The sequence below is a fragment of the Alligator sinensis genome, unplaced genomic scaffold, assembly GCF_000455745.1.
Source record: "Alligator sinensis unplaced genomic scaffold, ASM45574v1 scaffold768_3, whole genome shotgun sequence".
Lineage (NCBI taxonomy): Eukaryota > Metazoa > Chordata > Crocodylia > Alligatoridae > Alligator > Alligator sinensis.
In genome coordinates, this window is record NW_005842135.1 from 637954 (window position 1) to 654290 (window position 16337).

Here is a 16337-nt window from a genome sequence, read left to right on the forward strand (position 1 = left end):
CTTCTCCTGATACTCCTGTATGTGTACCAGCCACTGGCTTGAGTCTATAGGTGTTCTTCCCTCAAGCTAGGTGGCCTGTTGAGAAGAGGATTCAAGCTTGATGCTGGAGCTAGTCATGAACTGAGGACTCAGCTGCTCTGTGCTGCTAACAAAACTCATGCTGTACAGCACACGTGTTCAGCAGTGTGAGTGCTCTTGCATGAGCTGGGCTCACTCAACAGGAGCTAATGTTTGTGTAAATAACTCAGGCTCTTAAACTAGAACAGCAAGCCAGGTTATCAGCAGGTGGAAGCTGATGCATCTCCCATGAAGTTAATGAAGCCGGGCTCATTTACATCAGCCGAGGACCTAATTTCTTATGTGCCAAATGCAGCAAGTATGTAACCATGTTTGATTGCATAGACTTCCATAGGAACGATCCTGAAAAGAACTTGCTGGTATAGGCCTCCACTGGAGTCAAGGAGGTTGGAATTTGGACCACAGTTTTTAAGATAAGTTCTAATATTTGATTCTGACAACATCTGAGTTCAAATGGGCTTAGCTGTAAGGCACAAAGATCAGGGAAGTGAAGAAAGGAGCTGTCCAAGCAGGATTCTCAGGCATTCCAGGCATGCAACAAGGTTTGCCCAGAGCCTTAGTTTCCATGATAACCTAAAACACTTGCCACTTCTTGAACTGCTTCTCTCATACTCAAAGCTGATAAGGATAATTGATCCCCTTTACCCTCCTCAGACTTTCATAGATTCATACATATAGGGTCGAAAGCGACCTTGTAGATCTTCTAGTACGACCCCCCTGCCCTGGGGAGGAAGAGAAAACTGGGCTCAAATGACCCCAGCTAGGTAAACGTCAAGCTTCCTCTTAAAGACCCCCAAGGTAGGAGCCAGCAGTGCTTCACTTGGAAGTTGGTTCCAGATCCTAGCCGCCCTGACTGTGAAGTAGTGCCTTCTAATATCTAGTCTAAACCTACTCTCTAACAACTTATGGCCATTATTCCTTGTTACTCTGGGAAGCGCTTGGGGGAACTAGGTCTCTCCCATTCCCCACTGGTCCCCCCTAGTAAGTTTATAGATGGCTACCAGGTCCCCTCTTGTGAAGGCTGAACAGGTTAAGGTCCCATAGCCGCTCCTCGTAGGGTCTGCCCTGCTGTCCCTGGATCATGCGAGTGGCCCTCCTCTGGACCCTCTCAATGCTGGCCACATCCCTCCTAAAGTGTGGTGCCCAGAACTGGACGCAGTACTCCAACTGTGGCCTGACCAGTGCTGCACAGAGGGGGAGGATCACCTCCTTGGACCTGCTCATGATGCATCTGTGGATGTACGATAAGGTACGGTTAGCCTTACTGACCATGTCCTCGCGTTGTCGGCCTGTGTTCACCTTGGAGTCAATAATGATGATTGACTGTAACTGGTTCTCACTCCAACTTTGATTTTGCCTGGGCAGCCTTGCCCTGCAGGACACAGCTTCAGGAATGAACAAATGAACTCATTCAGTAATGAGTCAACAAAGGATTAACTCACAGTGACCATCCTTCCTCAGACCTGGAAAAAAAACTCTCCCCCCCTTCTCAGCTCAGGGCTGCCTTCTTCACACCACCCTCTTGCTCTCTCTCTTCACAGCTCCACTCCCAGGAGCTTTTAACTTCCTCTAGGCCAGGCACTGATTGCTGTCAGCTGCCCCCCACCCCCTTCACCTCACTGAGCAGGCAGGCTGTTGTTACACAAATTGCCAATTGCTCAAAGCATGAGCAAGACTTTATAAAGGGGGATAAGGCAAGGTGCCGCATTTATTGATTGCATGAGTTAGACATAGTGGTTCAGATACACCATCCATACAAACACACACCAATAATCATACACGTCATTACACACATGCATACACATACACAAAACAACCATTTCATCCACACATACACCAGATATATATTGAGCAATAGTTGCTCAATATCAGCCCAGGGTGACCAACCCGGGCTTATTGAGCAGATGATGATGATTTGAAGATAACAGCTGGAGCAGGGTGAACAGATGCATTTGTGCTCTGATGAAACAGCAGTAGAGAAAGAGACTCACCCAACTTGGCATTTTCAAAGTGTTCTTTTATAGGGATTGACATCCTTTGTTTCAGTGCTTTGGAGTTTTTCCATACCCAGCTTCTTTTTTTGTGGTTGTTCTTCTTTTGTCTTCAGCTTATCTCAGCCTTGGAGTGTTTTTGCTGCCCCTCTGGCAGGATGGGTGCATTTTTTCTCTTTGTTATCTTCTTTGTGCCCTAGGCCTCAAAGGGATTCTTCAGCCATTCATTAATTAGTTTACTGACTAGTAGCTTACATTTGGTGCCTTGTTGCTTACATAAACAGTTACATCTTCTTTTCCCGTCTCTATGCCATTCTCTCACCATTCACCCTTTTACACACACTGGTACATAAACGTCATGCAGAGTTCATTCACTTAGTCAAGCAGAAGGATACAAAATGGAGTTTTCAAGTTGCTTACAGGACAAGACTAACATGGTTACATTTCACTATTATTACATTCTATGTTAACATCAGCTACATTAGTTCAGTTCATGCTACACTGTCACCTTTAACCACCTGCAGCTGCACCCCTGAGCCTTGCACCCAGTTATACTGACTATTGGGAAGTCAGAGTACTGAGATGAGGAGGAGAAAAGTTTTTCCCATGGCATGATGCACAGAATGTGCATCCATGCGTCTGACTGAAATCTACCGTTTAGAGGAGGCTTCAGCCGTTGAGGATGTAATAGAATTCTGCTCTTTGTCAGGATCCGTGCTTATTAATTATACTTACCATACTCAATTCAGGATGCTGCTGGCTTTGATGTCCCTTCAAACTCCTCTTTCTCCTGGTGCACATGCATCTTCCTCTCTAATGGCAAAGCAAACAAATTCAGAAAACTGTCTGAATGCTAGGAAGATGGCAGTCACCCCCACACAGGCAGACCACACGTTGCCATGCTCCTAACTGGCAGGTTCTTGGGCTGCAATCCTGACCTCTGCTTCTGGCAGGATGGTTCTTATTTGGAGAGCAAAATTTTACCTCAAGGTCCAAATTTATCCCTAAAGCAAGCAGTGCACATCTTTGTATCTGCTTTCTCCAATATTGAATTTGGTCCCCTTTGTTCTTGGATCAGTTGCTTGATTGTACTGAAAGCACCAAAGAGGTGGATCAGTACAAGGCATATTGACTTCTCTGCAAGCTGTTAGAGCACGCGTCTCTGGGAACTGTGCTCAGTTTGTGGATGAGCTGCCGAAAGGAAAGAAGAAGAAGAAAAACAGATTTTAATGTGCCTTGACATCTCCTTGAGCCACTTCCAAGCCATGTTCCTTCCCATCAGTTGTTGTCTGTAAGATTTTATAATGAAAATTCACGTGTAAATATAAATAGTTAAATGCAATTTTATTTATTGGATGTTTTGGAAAAAGCAGATAGCAGATAAGGGCACAGACAGACTGCTACATCCAAGTGATTCACTGCTTTGCCTTTTAGAAGCTTTGATTACATCAGTTTGTTGCATCAATATCTTGTCTCTCATTCCAGGCTGATGGCCCAGCATATGCAAAGAATGTTTCCACTGTGTTCTTTTCAGTTGGGGATGGTGATTGATTTGTAGTTCACAGGGAGAATTTAATGCAGAAGTCAAAGTGTGGAAGGTAATGTAAATACCAGAAAGTTCAGACACTTGCCCAGCCTCTCAGGTCTGCAAAGCTGAACTGAAAATATGACTGTGCATTCCTTCATGAGACATCTAGGACTTCATGTTTAGGATTGATAGTGTGAGGAGTAAAGCCTTTTTCTTAGTACTCCAGTGCTTCTGTTTCTGATCTAAGTTACAATCAGGAAGTTCAGATGCTCATAATCAAATAAACCAATTTGTCAGAGACTTGGACAAGGCCTTGGGGTCACTAGAGATGCAGCATATGTATAAACAGCAACATCACCTGACCTCTGTTGTCTTTCCTGCTTGGTGCAGGGGGGCTGGACCCGATGATCTTCTGAGGTCTCTTCCAGCCTTACAATCTATGAACATGTGTGACAGTGCTGAGAAAATGGCAGCAGCACACTTTTGAACTAAAATGCATTGAAAGTGTTTCAGTTCTTAAGCGCATTGCTGACATTTTCTGCGTGCTGACATGCATTTTGCCACTTACATAAATGCATGTGACAGCACTGGGCACATCAGTTTGCATGCTCTGCAGACTCTATTAATTGAGTCTGCTCTGATGTGCTGGATTTCTGGCACATCAAAGCAGACAAGAGGTACGTGTATAAATGCCTACTATGTCTAAACAAGCTCATCCAACCCTAATTCTTGGGTGTCTAGTCTAAAGGTAGAGCTCCTGAGTTCTTTTCCCTGTATCTGCTGTTGACTTCCTGTGTAGCTCTAGGCAAATCAGTGATAGTTTTTAAATTGTATTTTGTTGTTGGGTGTCTCCATTTTAAAGTATGCAACTTGAGAAACACAGGACTTGATCCTTAATGGTTTTGAGGATTACTCATTGAAGCCAACAGGAATTATGGGTGCTCAGCACCAATGGAAATGAATACTTCAATCTCCCTGTGCCTCACTTTCCTCATTGATGGAATAGAAAGAAGTTATGAAGCTTATGATGTATGAAATGCTTTGAGGATACAATGTCGTCTGAAGGCCGAGGGTTTTTCATTTGAAGCAGTACAGTGGTAAGTACAAGTACTTACTTGTACCCAGGCTGCAAAATTAACATCTGGATGTGAAATCCTTCAGAGTTTGGGGGTGTGTTGATTTAGGCTTTTTGTTTTGGCCTGTTGAAGAGAGAGGCACTAACAGCAAAGTCTGACTCCACGTTCAAATTCTGAAACTCCCTTTTTCCCCACCAGAAATGTCAGAGGCATTTGAATCCAGGACTTTAACTCATCTCAGTAATAAGCAAACCCAGAGTGATGGTGGAAAGATATCCCACTTTTGTATGGTACTCCTGTTCTACATGTCTCAAAGCCCTTTCCATAGGAAGGTCCCTGATATTATCCACTATTTCACTCACTGATAAGAAAAGTGAGGCACAGAGAAGCAATGGACTCTGTCCTTAGTACATAGGCAGTGTTTGGAACGGTGTGTTGGAGTAGAAAACAGGTCTCTTGCCTGCCCCCGTTGTACTGTCTCCACTGTCCTATATTAACTGTGTATTAGCAAGTCATGTCTGATACATGCCCATTCTTCAAAGGTTTTCCTTCTCTTAAGCTGTGAAAGAGGCACCTTATTCCTAGCCTCTCTGATAGGCAATGCAGCCTCCCATGAAGGGTATCAAAGGCAGTAGATTAAAGATAATTAAGCCTCTGTGATAACATGAAGGTAGCACAGTGAGCCCAGAATAGAAAGCAGCTGGAGGCATGGAGAGGGAAGGGGAAAGAAGAAATTTCAAACGTTTGCCCCTTCCCTGAGGTGGTTCTCTTGTTTCAAGAGACTGGATGGCAGAAAAGGAAACATCTAGAATCTCACCCATGCTTTACATAATATTGCAACAAACCCAGCCCACCTCCTGATTCTTAATCCATTCCCTCATACGTGGAAGACTTGTCTACACTGGGAAATCAAGCTCTTGGTTAGATAGGTCCCCTGAGTCACTACTGAAAATGGTGGTGCCCTATCTACACTAGCATTTCAACCTCTGTCAGTACCAGGTCAGGGCACCTTGTTGAAAACTCTTTTTGCACAACAGTTCAATTTCTTAGTGTAGACAGAGCTGGTCATTCATATAAATCTCTAAATCAGTTACACTTCATATTCCTCCTCTTTGGCTGTTCAATAGACTTAACAGCTGATGGCAGGAAATTGAACACACGACTGCAGGTCTGCGTCAAGAGCAATCTGACAGACGGTCTCTTTCTGGTGACTCCAGAATCTGGTGAAATACAGTGTAAAGCTTAGTATCCAATTTCCTGTTCTTCTTTATTCTGTATGTGCACATCAGTCAGAGCCACTGCCTGTTATTATCGCATGATCCATCATATTAAAACAAGGGGGATGGAAAACCACAATGAAAGGGAAAATTAATGCCTTGTAGCCTTTGAAGTACTCTCTCCTTTCATCTTGGCTTATAAAACATTCATTTTGCTTCTGTATTCTGCCTAAAGACTCTGCCTATAACGCAGCAGTGAACTGTACTTGCTGTGGTATGCCACGGTTTGGGGATAGTGGTAGGCAAGGCAGGGCATGCCTCAGGGTATGCTAAGCTGGTTCAGTTCAAGTCTAGTCTTCTTCTATGCAGGTGTTAAAGGCCGGGTGTCTTTCTTGATCCGTGCCATTGCAATGAAGTTTGGCACCTGGGGCAAAGCCCACAGCAGCAGCCCGCCCTCACCCTGCGCACAGATCTGGGGGGCACATGCCTCCCCATGCTTGCCCAGGAGTGCAGGCAACCCTTCCCCCGTCCCGGTCCCCCCCCCCCCCAAAAAAAAAAAAGAGCTGCTTGCGGCTCTGTCCCGTGCCCTGCCCCAGCTGGGCAGCACCTATTGGTGTCCCTTCACTTTGGCACCAGGGCAGTTCAGAGATGATACTGCGTGTCCACATGACAAATTTCTGCCGACAGGGCTACCTTGGTTGAAGGCATAAAAAGATCACACTCTGAAGCAGAAGTAGCTTTCCTGGTAGAAGGTGGCTTCTGCTGCTTGAGCGTCTGTCATTCAGGGGTGCTTTTTTGAGAAAGATGTCTACCTACTGGCAAAACTGCATCCACACCAGGGGGCTGTACCCCTGCAGAGTGCTTTCATAGCCATAGCCATTGCGTAGACTAAGGGCGTGTGCAGACGAAACAGGCCCTAATTTGAAGCCGTGGGTTTTTAAAAACACTACTTCAATTTAGTGCCTTTTAAACCCCCATGTTGTGCATGCACCCACACACACTTACCTGCCACACTGGCATCAGGGAGGGGAGGGTGAGCTGCCAGTAGGAGGAGTGGTCCCTGGGTTACGGGGAGGGGCTGGTGCTTCCCTCCGTGACAGCGGTGGCCCCCCCACTAGGCAGCACCTGTCCACAGGCACCCAGCTCGGGCGGTCCCAGGGGGCACCACAGCTGTGGAGGGAAGCACCAGGTCCCCACGCAGCTCAGACAGGCTCCAGGGGGAAAAAAAGATCAGACTCATCGCTTTTCTTGGGTGGAGCCTGTCTTTTCAGGTTGCTGTCAGGCTGCCTGCAGGGCTTCCTGCAGAGCCCCTGAGCTGCACAGAGCCCGGTACTTCATTTGACGACTGTAGGGGCAGCAAACTAAAACTCAGAGCTGAGTTTTAGTTTGCTGTACCCCAAGTCATTTAAGGTGCATTATGCCACCGAATTTGCTATAGTGGATGTAATTAATGTGCAATACACTGCCGACTCATGCAAACACTGAGACCATTAAAGCGGTGCAAAAGCATTTAGCCTGCTTTAAAGTGTCATGCACACATGCCCCTCATTTCATCTATACAATGTCTAAGTCATAGTTAGCACCTTTTGACTAACACCTACCATCACACCTCTGAGCCAATCAGGGATGAAAGAGAAGTGACCCCATGCATTGCTGTAGCAGGTGAGTCTGTTTTTCCTATCCCTTTTCATTAAGCAATAGACCAGCCACCTAAAGGGGTGGCCTTGTAAGATGTCACAAGTTAAACAGCTTTGTATCTTGTTGATATATGAATAGAAGACTGGCAAGGAATAATCCAGGTAATGCTAGAAGTGTTTTGGAGCGCTATTTTCTTCTCTTTGAGACACTGACCCAAAATTAATGGGTATCTTTCCATTGATTTCAGTGGGTTTAGGATCCAGCCTTGCAATTGGTAATGAACAAATACCCCATTTGCAGACAGGTGGCAATGTCATTTTCAAGGGAACATGTAAAACTGGGGTCCTCAGCAATAGTTGTTAAAGAGCTTGTAGTATTTTTCACAAAGGGACTGTTAGTTGTAGTGTTCTGGCCATATTCCAAGTTGCATTCTGCTTCCTAAAATCCCCACTGCAATTTACTGGATACAACATGCTTCACTACCCGCCTTAAACCACTGTGTATTGTTTCTCTAAGCTGTTAAGCAGCTGCTGCAGTTTAGCATGGAATAAATTGCTACCAGTGATGAAACTCCCACTAAATTCCATCAGAGCAGGATTTGGCCTTCCCTGAGCATGTGTAATTTGGTAAGTGCCTGCAAGCTAAGGATATGCTCTGTCTAACTCTGGCTATGGAAATTGGAGTCATGCTGAGATGGCTCATCTGGTCAGGGCCTCATTGCTCATCAGTGTACAAGCCTCTCTAGTAAATGACAGTGACTGCCCCAAAGAGTTTACAGTAAAGCAATGAAAGACAAGGGTTGTTTGTATCTCCTTCTCTTGGACATAAGTGGCGTTGTAATTTATCCAATTTCCCAAATGCCTGAAGATTCTCTTATAATTCAAGAGACAGGAATTGGTGCATTTGGGATTCAGTCAGGACTGAGCACCCTGGCATCAATTAGCAAAGCATTTTACATAAGCAATCCCACTGTTGCCAATAGGAGCACTTGTGTGTTTTAAATGTAGGCATGTGCTTAAGCCTTTTGCTGGGTGAGGGTCAGAGGGTTCAAGGCATTTTGCATGCATGTACAACTTGGTAAACAGCCAGCAGGACGGGATCCTTGGGTCAGAGTTCTCTGTTCACTATGTCTGTGCCTCTACCAAGCATCCCTGTGGTGTTGCTGAGTGACATCTGGGAAGTCCTGTACATCTATTATTTAACTGAGTGCTGATGAGGCTGCAATAATAATTATGACTGGAAACTCATGAAGGGAACACCGTCTGCTCAACATCATATAAGTCTGTCTCTCTTGCATAAAAAAAGAAATGCTTGAGTGTATATCAAAGGAAAAGAACAAAACAATTTTTTAAAGAGTTTTCAATAAAACCCCCCATTAAGTGAGGTTACTGAGGGGACTCCATGTCATGAGAATGTGCTGGCAGCTGCACTAGCACTGAAGAGACAGGAAGCTGTAGGTCTCCGCCTTTCATGGTGAAAATCACACTTATAAAATTAAACAGTGATTTCACACATCTTGGTATGCTATGAAAATGATTAGACACAGCTGCAGCTGGGGGAGTGAAGGATCTTGTTGAGGTTTAGTTCCTTCTAATAATTTTTTGAGTGCATTTTACTCTTCATGAAAGTGGCCACAGAACCCAGACAGCATGGGTGGCATTGCAGGCTTCACACTTGCCCACACAGTGTGCCTGTCTCCTTCCAATGCAGAGGTATCCATTTCCCTTAGAAGAGCTCCCTTATTTTTCATGAAGGCTAGAAAACAGGGAATGACTTTAAAATGAACAATAAAATGTGAGTACATAAGAGTTCAAATAAAGTGTGTTCCCCACTGTATATCAAGTTCTATTTGCATGCAGAATACCGTGAAAATCATAGTCAGTGCCGCACACAGTATGTTCTGCTTTCCCCAGAAAGACCTATGTAAGTGCATCTCTGTTCCTCCCTGGAGTCCTAGGATGGGCGCAGATCTGTCTGTGGATTTTTGACATTGGACAGTGTGATCTCTCGGCTACAACAGATGACTGGAAGTAGCTGGAGGCATTCTGTCTGTACAGGGCAGATGCAAAGCATAATGTCATTGGAAGTAAGTGGGGATGCACATGTTTTAGCCCTCCAGCAGCTAAAAGCAGAACATGCAGTACCTGCTGCCACATGCTGGTTGACATTAGGGCACTGGGCCTTGGCTTCTCACCCAGTCTGACTGGCTCTGGGGGTCATGGAGTGCACAGGTCAGCCACAAGCCCCAGTGGAATGACAGTAGCCGCATTCTGCTTGGATCCTGCGCATATGTGGGGAAGGAAAAGTATGCGTGAGAAGGAGCAATGAAGAGGTCCTTTCTATATTCTTTCTGTCCTTGGGAGAAGTTATCTAAGAAAGGGCCAGGCATAAAAAGGGGAAACTGATGTAGAACAATAATTAGGAATGCAAGCCTGCATTTAATTCAAACTCCCACTGAAGTCAGAGAGTCTCAATAAGATGACCTCTGCAGGGCTTTGCATGAATAGAGATTACTGGACGGAGCCCCAAATGGTTACAAAATGTGACTGGGCAAATGCAAACGCTTAGATAAAAGTAGAAGGCATACAGATACCATGGCAGTGGGTACTGTATAACTTTGTGTAACAACAATAAGCACTTTGTGGAAAAAACAGACCCAATGGTTTTATTTTTAGGGTTCTCTGTGCTTTCAAGAGATTTGTCAGAACTGGTTAGTGTCAGTCCTGTCCCACGTAGAGATTTGGGGTTTGCATGAACAGAAAATAAGGGGTTTGCTGAAACTCCTTTGAGCTGTGATCTTTGCACAGCCCTAAGGAGCATATTTCTAATTTTACTATGAGGCTCTTCTTGAGTGGAACATCTATTGACTTCCTAGGAGCTGAAGGTTTGGAAGATCATCCTCCAAATGTAACTGCTATCAAAATGGTAATGGAAGGACTCTTTCCCTAAGATGGCTCAAGTCGCTACTACAACCGCCAAAATTACATGCTGTGAAACTGTTCTGTGAACCATACAGCAAATGAGTGGAAATCATGCAGCTTTTTCTATCTGGAGCTTCTGTTCATGTGGCCTTTGGGAGCTCAGATTATAGTGTTTGCTCATTTTTAAAAGATGAGCAAGCTGTACTCTGGGGGCTATCCAGGAAAGTGGGATGTATCCCTTGTTAGACCCCGACTCCATGCGGCGCCCCTATGACTAGGGAGACATCGATCCAATTGCTCATGGATCCTGTTACTCATTAGCCAGAGCAAGCAGGGAGCAAACACCAGCACACATTGCTTGCAACAGTTTTATTCAGAATGGAGACAGCTTCAGGTGAGCTCTCTTGTCGACACAGCCCGTGAAACCAGGGGAGCAGCCCTGAACAATAGATTTTTCCGACATTTATACACCTTGGTTCATACATATTAACATTCACTGCACCCATGTCTCTCCTTGGGTTCCACCCATTTTTCCTCTGTCCCAGGGGTACAAGCATGGGGGAGCAAGAAGCCCCACCCGCGGGGGAACCCAGGTCAGGGGTAACCCAACCCCAAAGGAAAAACCCTGAAAAAGAGAAAAACATACATGTTTTAGGACGCAGAGGGCCAGAAGGAACACGCCGGGAGGAAACGCCTGCGTGGTTTATTAGACACACTTATCTACAGCTGGAGCTGGGTGATGTCAGCAGGAGATGCCACCCGGCAGAAATAAAAGCTGGCTCTTAGAGCGAGCGAGCGGGGATGCCAGAAGCAGGAGAGGCTGCAAGCATCCCCCATGCTGGTAGCACCCAGCATCGGCAGAATCAATGAGATCCGATGTGGAGGCAGGCATTGGTGGCAGCAGCCTGCATTGGCTGCAGGTGGAACCGGTGTGCAGGACCAGAGGCAGCTCAGAGAGGAGCCAAAGAAGACCCCAGTTGGGGTGAGGATGCGGAACCATGTCAGGGAGACACGCTGGGCTCAGGCTAGAGTTAGGGGGGAAAAAGGGCTGTGTAGCCCACCAACCCCTCTCCTTCTTCAGTCTTTTCCTTTTTTTTAATTATCTTTTGCCTGTGTCTCCAGTTTTCTGGAGTGGTTCCTTTCTTTTCCTTCTTCTCTTTCATTTTTCCTTACTTTGGCATAGGTTCTCGTTGGTTACTCGGTCATCTATTGTTCTTGAGGTTCTGGCAGGGGGACACAGGCAGCGCCAAGGGACAACGGTAGCATACGGAGCCAACCAGAATCACCAGGCTACTAGAGAGACGTCGCTGAGAATGGAACATCCAGAAGCCCCAGTGTCCAAACAAAACAAAAGTAGAACCAACAAAAGAGAAAGGGGCATAAAGGTCTGGGACTGACATCACCAGAGGGCAAGCTGCATAAAGATCCTGAGGCTCGTCTCGAGGGCTGGTGTATGGACAGGGGGTAGGGAAGGTAGAGCCCCATGTACACCCACTGAGGGACGCAACAGCTCTGAAGGTACCCTCAATGGCCCCTCCACTGAAGATCCATCCAAAGTAATGGCAGGCGAGTTTTGGGGTCCTCCCTGAAGTGATCGAGGGCCTCCCCAGAGGTCGCACAAAGCCCCATCGTGTCTGACAACAGGCACACACGCCAAAACAGTGTGGGAGCGGATAATCAAACTGAGACGGGCACATCCTCCTATCTCAAGCCCCGCCTCTGTTTACTGTTTGCTTCATTAGCATATGATTACCTATGCATTTTCTTTATTTACATGCCTTTTGCTAAGAGCGCATGCATAAGGCTATGAACTTGGTCAACTACTGGTTCTTTCTAGTTTTCTGCTGACTCCAGCAGCCCCTCCAAAGTCTGGCCTCTGTCTTATCACCTAATGATAGCGGGTTTGCATCCTGTTTCCTTTTGCCCAGTGATTTATTTTATCCTGCATATTATTCCCTTTGTTAAAGAAACTACTTGCCTAAGCATCTGCAAGGTTATTTTAACACACCATTTTGCCTTGTGGTCAGCAGCTTTTCGCTGAGACACAGGTTAAAGCCTTGTTCCAGCTGCAGATCCAGTGCTCCCCAATAATTCAGATTATTGTCACCCTAACATCCCTTTGCAGCTGCAATCTGGCCACACTAAAACATTCACCAGGTAGTGGAGCAAATAGGCAAAATGATTTGCAAACCTGCAATTGTGTGTAACAGAGATCAGCAACATACAGCCCACAGGCTAGATCTGGCTCATAAAGGAACTGGCTCTGGCTCATGGAACTGGAAGGCTTTGCTTCTGCCTGTGCTGCTGCTAGGGCTGGGCAGCTGGAAGCTGCACCCACATGGCCACTGCTTCTCCCCACCCCCTGCACCTGCACTGCAGGTCCTCACTGACTGGAAGCTGTGCCCATACTGCAGCAGCAGCAGCAGCCTGGAGGCGATTCCCAGCTGCCCAACCCCAGTGCAGCTCTCCTCTGGCTGGAAGCTGGGCTCGTGTCCCAGCCAAGGAATGGGGCAGGGGGGAGGGGGAAGAAGAGGGGTGCTGGGAAAAGCAGCACTAATGATAAAACAGCTCCAAGCTGCCTGGCCCTATTACAGGTGCAGGCAAACCCCACCTGCTGCTGAGGCAACACCACTGGAGCTCGGTTGTTCTGGCCCACAGCTTGAAAAGTTTGCTGGCCCCGGTATATAATATTGCAATAAATATCTAGGAAGCCATGAAAGAGTAAAGTGTACAGGCCAATTCAGAAGACCATCCTAGTATCTGAATGGGTTGGGCTTATTAACCCACTGTTTAAGGCATCTGGACTTTTCTGTTGTTCCTAAATTAATTCACCTTTTGGCCCCACAGCAGAGGACCCTTTGTAAATGTGGCAGAGGATACACTGGCTAGTGTGTACATAAAATATAAAACCAGTCCAAGCCTAGTGAGTGACAGCAGAGCTTCTATATGTCAGAACCCAGTAGTTAAGTGCCTCAGCACAGTGGAATTTTCCAGCACAATGAAGTTTCTCGGCACGGTGGAATTTTCCGTTACGGTGGAGAACCCCGGTGCAGAAAAGTTCCCGCCATCCTTATGCAAATACGCACACCATTATTGGCCGGTTCTAAATTATTCCTGCATGGCGACTAGCAATTGGCTTGCTAGCCGTATAAAAGTTAGAGCAGTTTCCGCCCAAGTCGGAGAACTCCGCGCCCATCTCGGAGTGAACTTGGCGGACTGATCACCCACCAATGACTCCCCATCATCGACCTTCCCGACGTACCCCGTGCCCTGCATGCTCATTGAGTTGTTCACGGACATCTCACCTCGGTTTCTAGAGCTCTTGTTCGGTTTGCAACTGTAACTGAAGTTAACTTTCTGCCTACGCTGTATCCATCGACAGTGTAAGTAAAGCAATCTTAGTTTAACCAATACGCTTCTGTGCCTAATTCTGCTTCATCGCGGAAAAGTACCCACCTGCCGTTCCGGGCTACTGGCCATAGCCTCGGCCTACCACTCAACTGCCACACTATACAAGTGTTTTGGGGGAAGATGCATCCAAAGTGCATCAGTTTTGGAAGCAGTGCATAGGAAAAAGCAGAGGACGGGGGTGTCTTGGTTGGGCAGTTTCAACATTGAGCTGTGTATCAGTAGAGCCATTATGCACTGTTACTTGTATGTTCCGATGTCTGTTCCCATATGAAGCATTACTAGAAAGTCTTAAATTAAAAAAAAAAAAAAGCAAAGAAAGAAAAATCCAGGCTGGAAAAGCTTGACCAAGCTCTGTGTATGCCGCTTTACCTTCTCTGTAAGAAATTAACATGTTCAAGAAACTGAAACCCTCTCAACTATTCAAAAGACAGGAGGGTATGGGCCAGCTGTATGTAAAATAAAAGTATTAAAATGCTTGTTTGTAGGATGAGAACATGTTTTATGAGAGGCAGACTATTTTAGGAGAAGCTGATTAAATAAAATAGGAGGACACACTTTAACAGGACCACATCTGCAGGTGGGGCCACAATGCACCCTGGTGGGTCCAGAGCTCCTGCCCCCTAGAGTGAGCTCCACTGTGTCCTCCCACCAGCAGGTTCCTCCCAGTCCCTACAGGTCCCAATCCACTCCTCACTCTACGTTGGCCTTCCTGACCTGTACATGTCCCTAAGGCACCTCTTCCCTTTTGGGCTATTCATGGTTCCCAACCTCCCCTACAGTCATGCCTATGCCTTGCAGATGTTCTCAATCAATTCAGTGGGCACCTAGTCTAGTCTCATACCTTGGCGTGTTTCAGTGTCCTAAGCAGTCTCTGCCCCTCCTGAGCTGCTGGGCCCCCTGGCCTTAGTCTCGGCCCCTCTAGTCTGCCTCTCTCAGGCATTGAGCCCTTGGTCCTGTTTCTGCCCATCTCAGATACTGGATCCCTGACCCTGTCTCCATGTCTCTCTCTCATTCACTGGGCCCCTGACCCAGTTCTTGTCCTCTCAGGCTATACTACAGCTTGCTCCCTGCCCCCAGCAGGCTCAAGTCTCATGTGCCTCTCTGGGACCTCCTGCCACCCCTGCTAATCCCAATCCAACCTGCCAGCTATAACTGTAACACAAGAATAAGTCTCTTTGGCTATCACACAAATTCCTCACGGTTTCTTAACCCAAACAGCGACTCCTCAGCTGACCCATATAACCTCCCCTGAGTCATATTTTCCTTTAAGTCAGTAGCATTCTGCCTCCCCAGCCTAAGATAGCCCAAGTGTCCATTAGGCACTCCTCTGCATCTCTTCTATTCTAGAGCTTCTTTCTTTGCAGTCTCCAGGGTCAGGATGCATGTCCTGGGTCAGGCACTGGATTTATATGCCACCCCAGGCCTTGCTCTTTTTTGGTCAAATGACTTCCCCCAGTTGCCTGTAGGGATTTCTCATCAGGGCCTGATGGCTGGCCTCCAAGGCAGCTTACACCTGTTGTTTTAGCAGCATCTTTACTGCCTAAAGCAGAGCTCTGCCCTATTGCATTACTGCAGGGCAGGTAGCACTGCATTAGGCACTCATAGCCTTTGGTTCCTAACTACCTATTCTTTTGCCGCCAGCCCATTCTGGGCAGTGTGCTTAGGACTGGCTGCAGGTGTTACCCAGCAAGGAAAAGGGGAATTTATTGCTTATGCAGCAGTGTTTCCTTTCTGCCTCCTTTCCTACTGCTGGCCTGTTTAGCTGCCTGGACTCTAGCTGCTGCAGTCTCTCTTGCAAAGTAACAGGAGCCCTAGGCTCCCTGTTACACACACTCTAATGAAGATCCAATGTTTTATTTAATAAATCACACTTCAGTGCTCTTATTCACCAGAATCAAATCACAGATTCAGTATCACTTATTACAATCTACTAACCATCATTATCATTAGCTTGGTTCTTATCACTGTTTTGTGTATCCTGGAAACTATTTGATTAAAAAAATTTTACATATAAAAAGTCAAAGGAACATTTCAACCACATAGAGCTATGATGGCTATAAAAACAGATTCTCCCTGCTAGGGGTAGGAGTCAAGTTGGTGTAGAGTCCTCATGCCAGCTCTGGGACAGCAAAGGTTTTTTCTTGCTAGTCTCCATTCACTGTAAGTCTCCTTTTCACCTTCTGAATGAGATGGAGGAGACTTAGTGAAAATGAATTGGACTCTGTTACATCAAGTGCTGGCTCTTCACAGATGACATGAAACCTGACAGTCAAGGGGATGGAGGACACCTGTATTCTACAGAAAGAGCTGTGACCTGTGGTGGGTTAAAGACTGGACTTTGTTTGGACTTTTCTTATCCCAGAAAACATGGTCTTCTCACTTTTTCTATATGGCTGTCCCAGGGGAGCGGGGGCACTGGGAGACCCCCGCGGCGGTCAAGGGGTCTGCTTACCTCCAGCAGGGCCGGAGGAGCCGAA

At 46.4% G+C, this 16337-nt stretch overlaps 1 long non-coding RNA gene across 1 annotated transcript in view; it reads right to left on the reverse strand.

Annotated features, from left to right (window-relative positions):
• Window positions 1-1353: 1353 nt before the first annotated feature.
• Window positions 1354-16337, reverse strand: part of LOC112550528 — a 35234-nt gene continuing 20250 nt past the window's right edge. Inside the window, exons 2-4 of the long non-coding RNA XR_003094423.1 lie at window positions 9723-9809; window positions 2805-2882; window positions 1354-1463 (exon numbers count right to left, since the gene is read on the reverse strand). This is a non-coding gene — a long non-coding RNA (uncharacterized LOC112550528). The remainder of the gene's footprint in view (window positions 1464-2804; window positions 2883-9722; window positions 9810-16337) is intronic.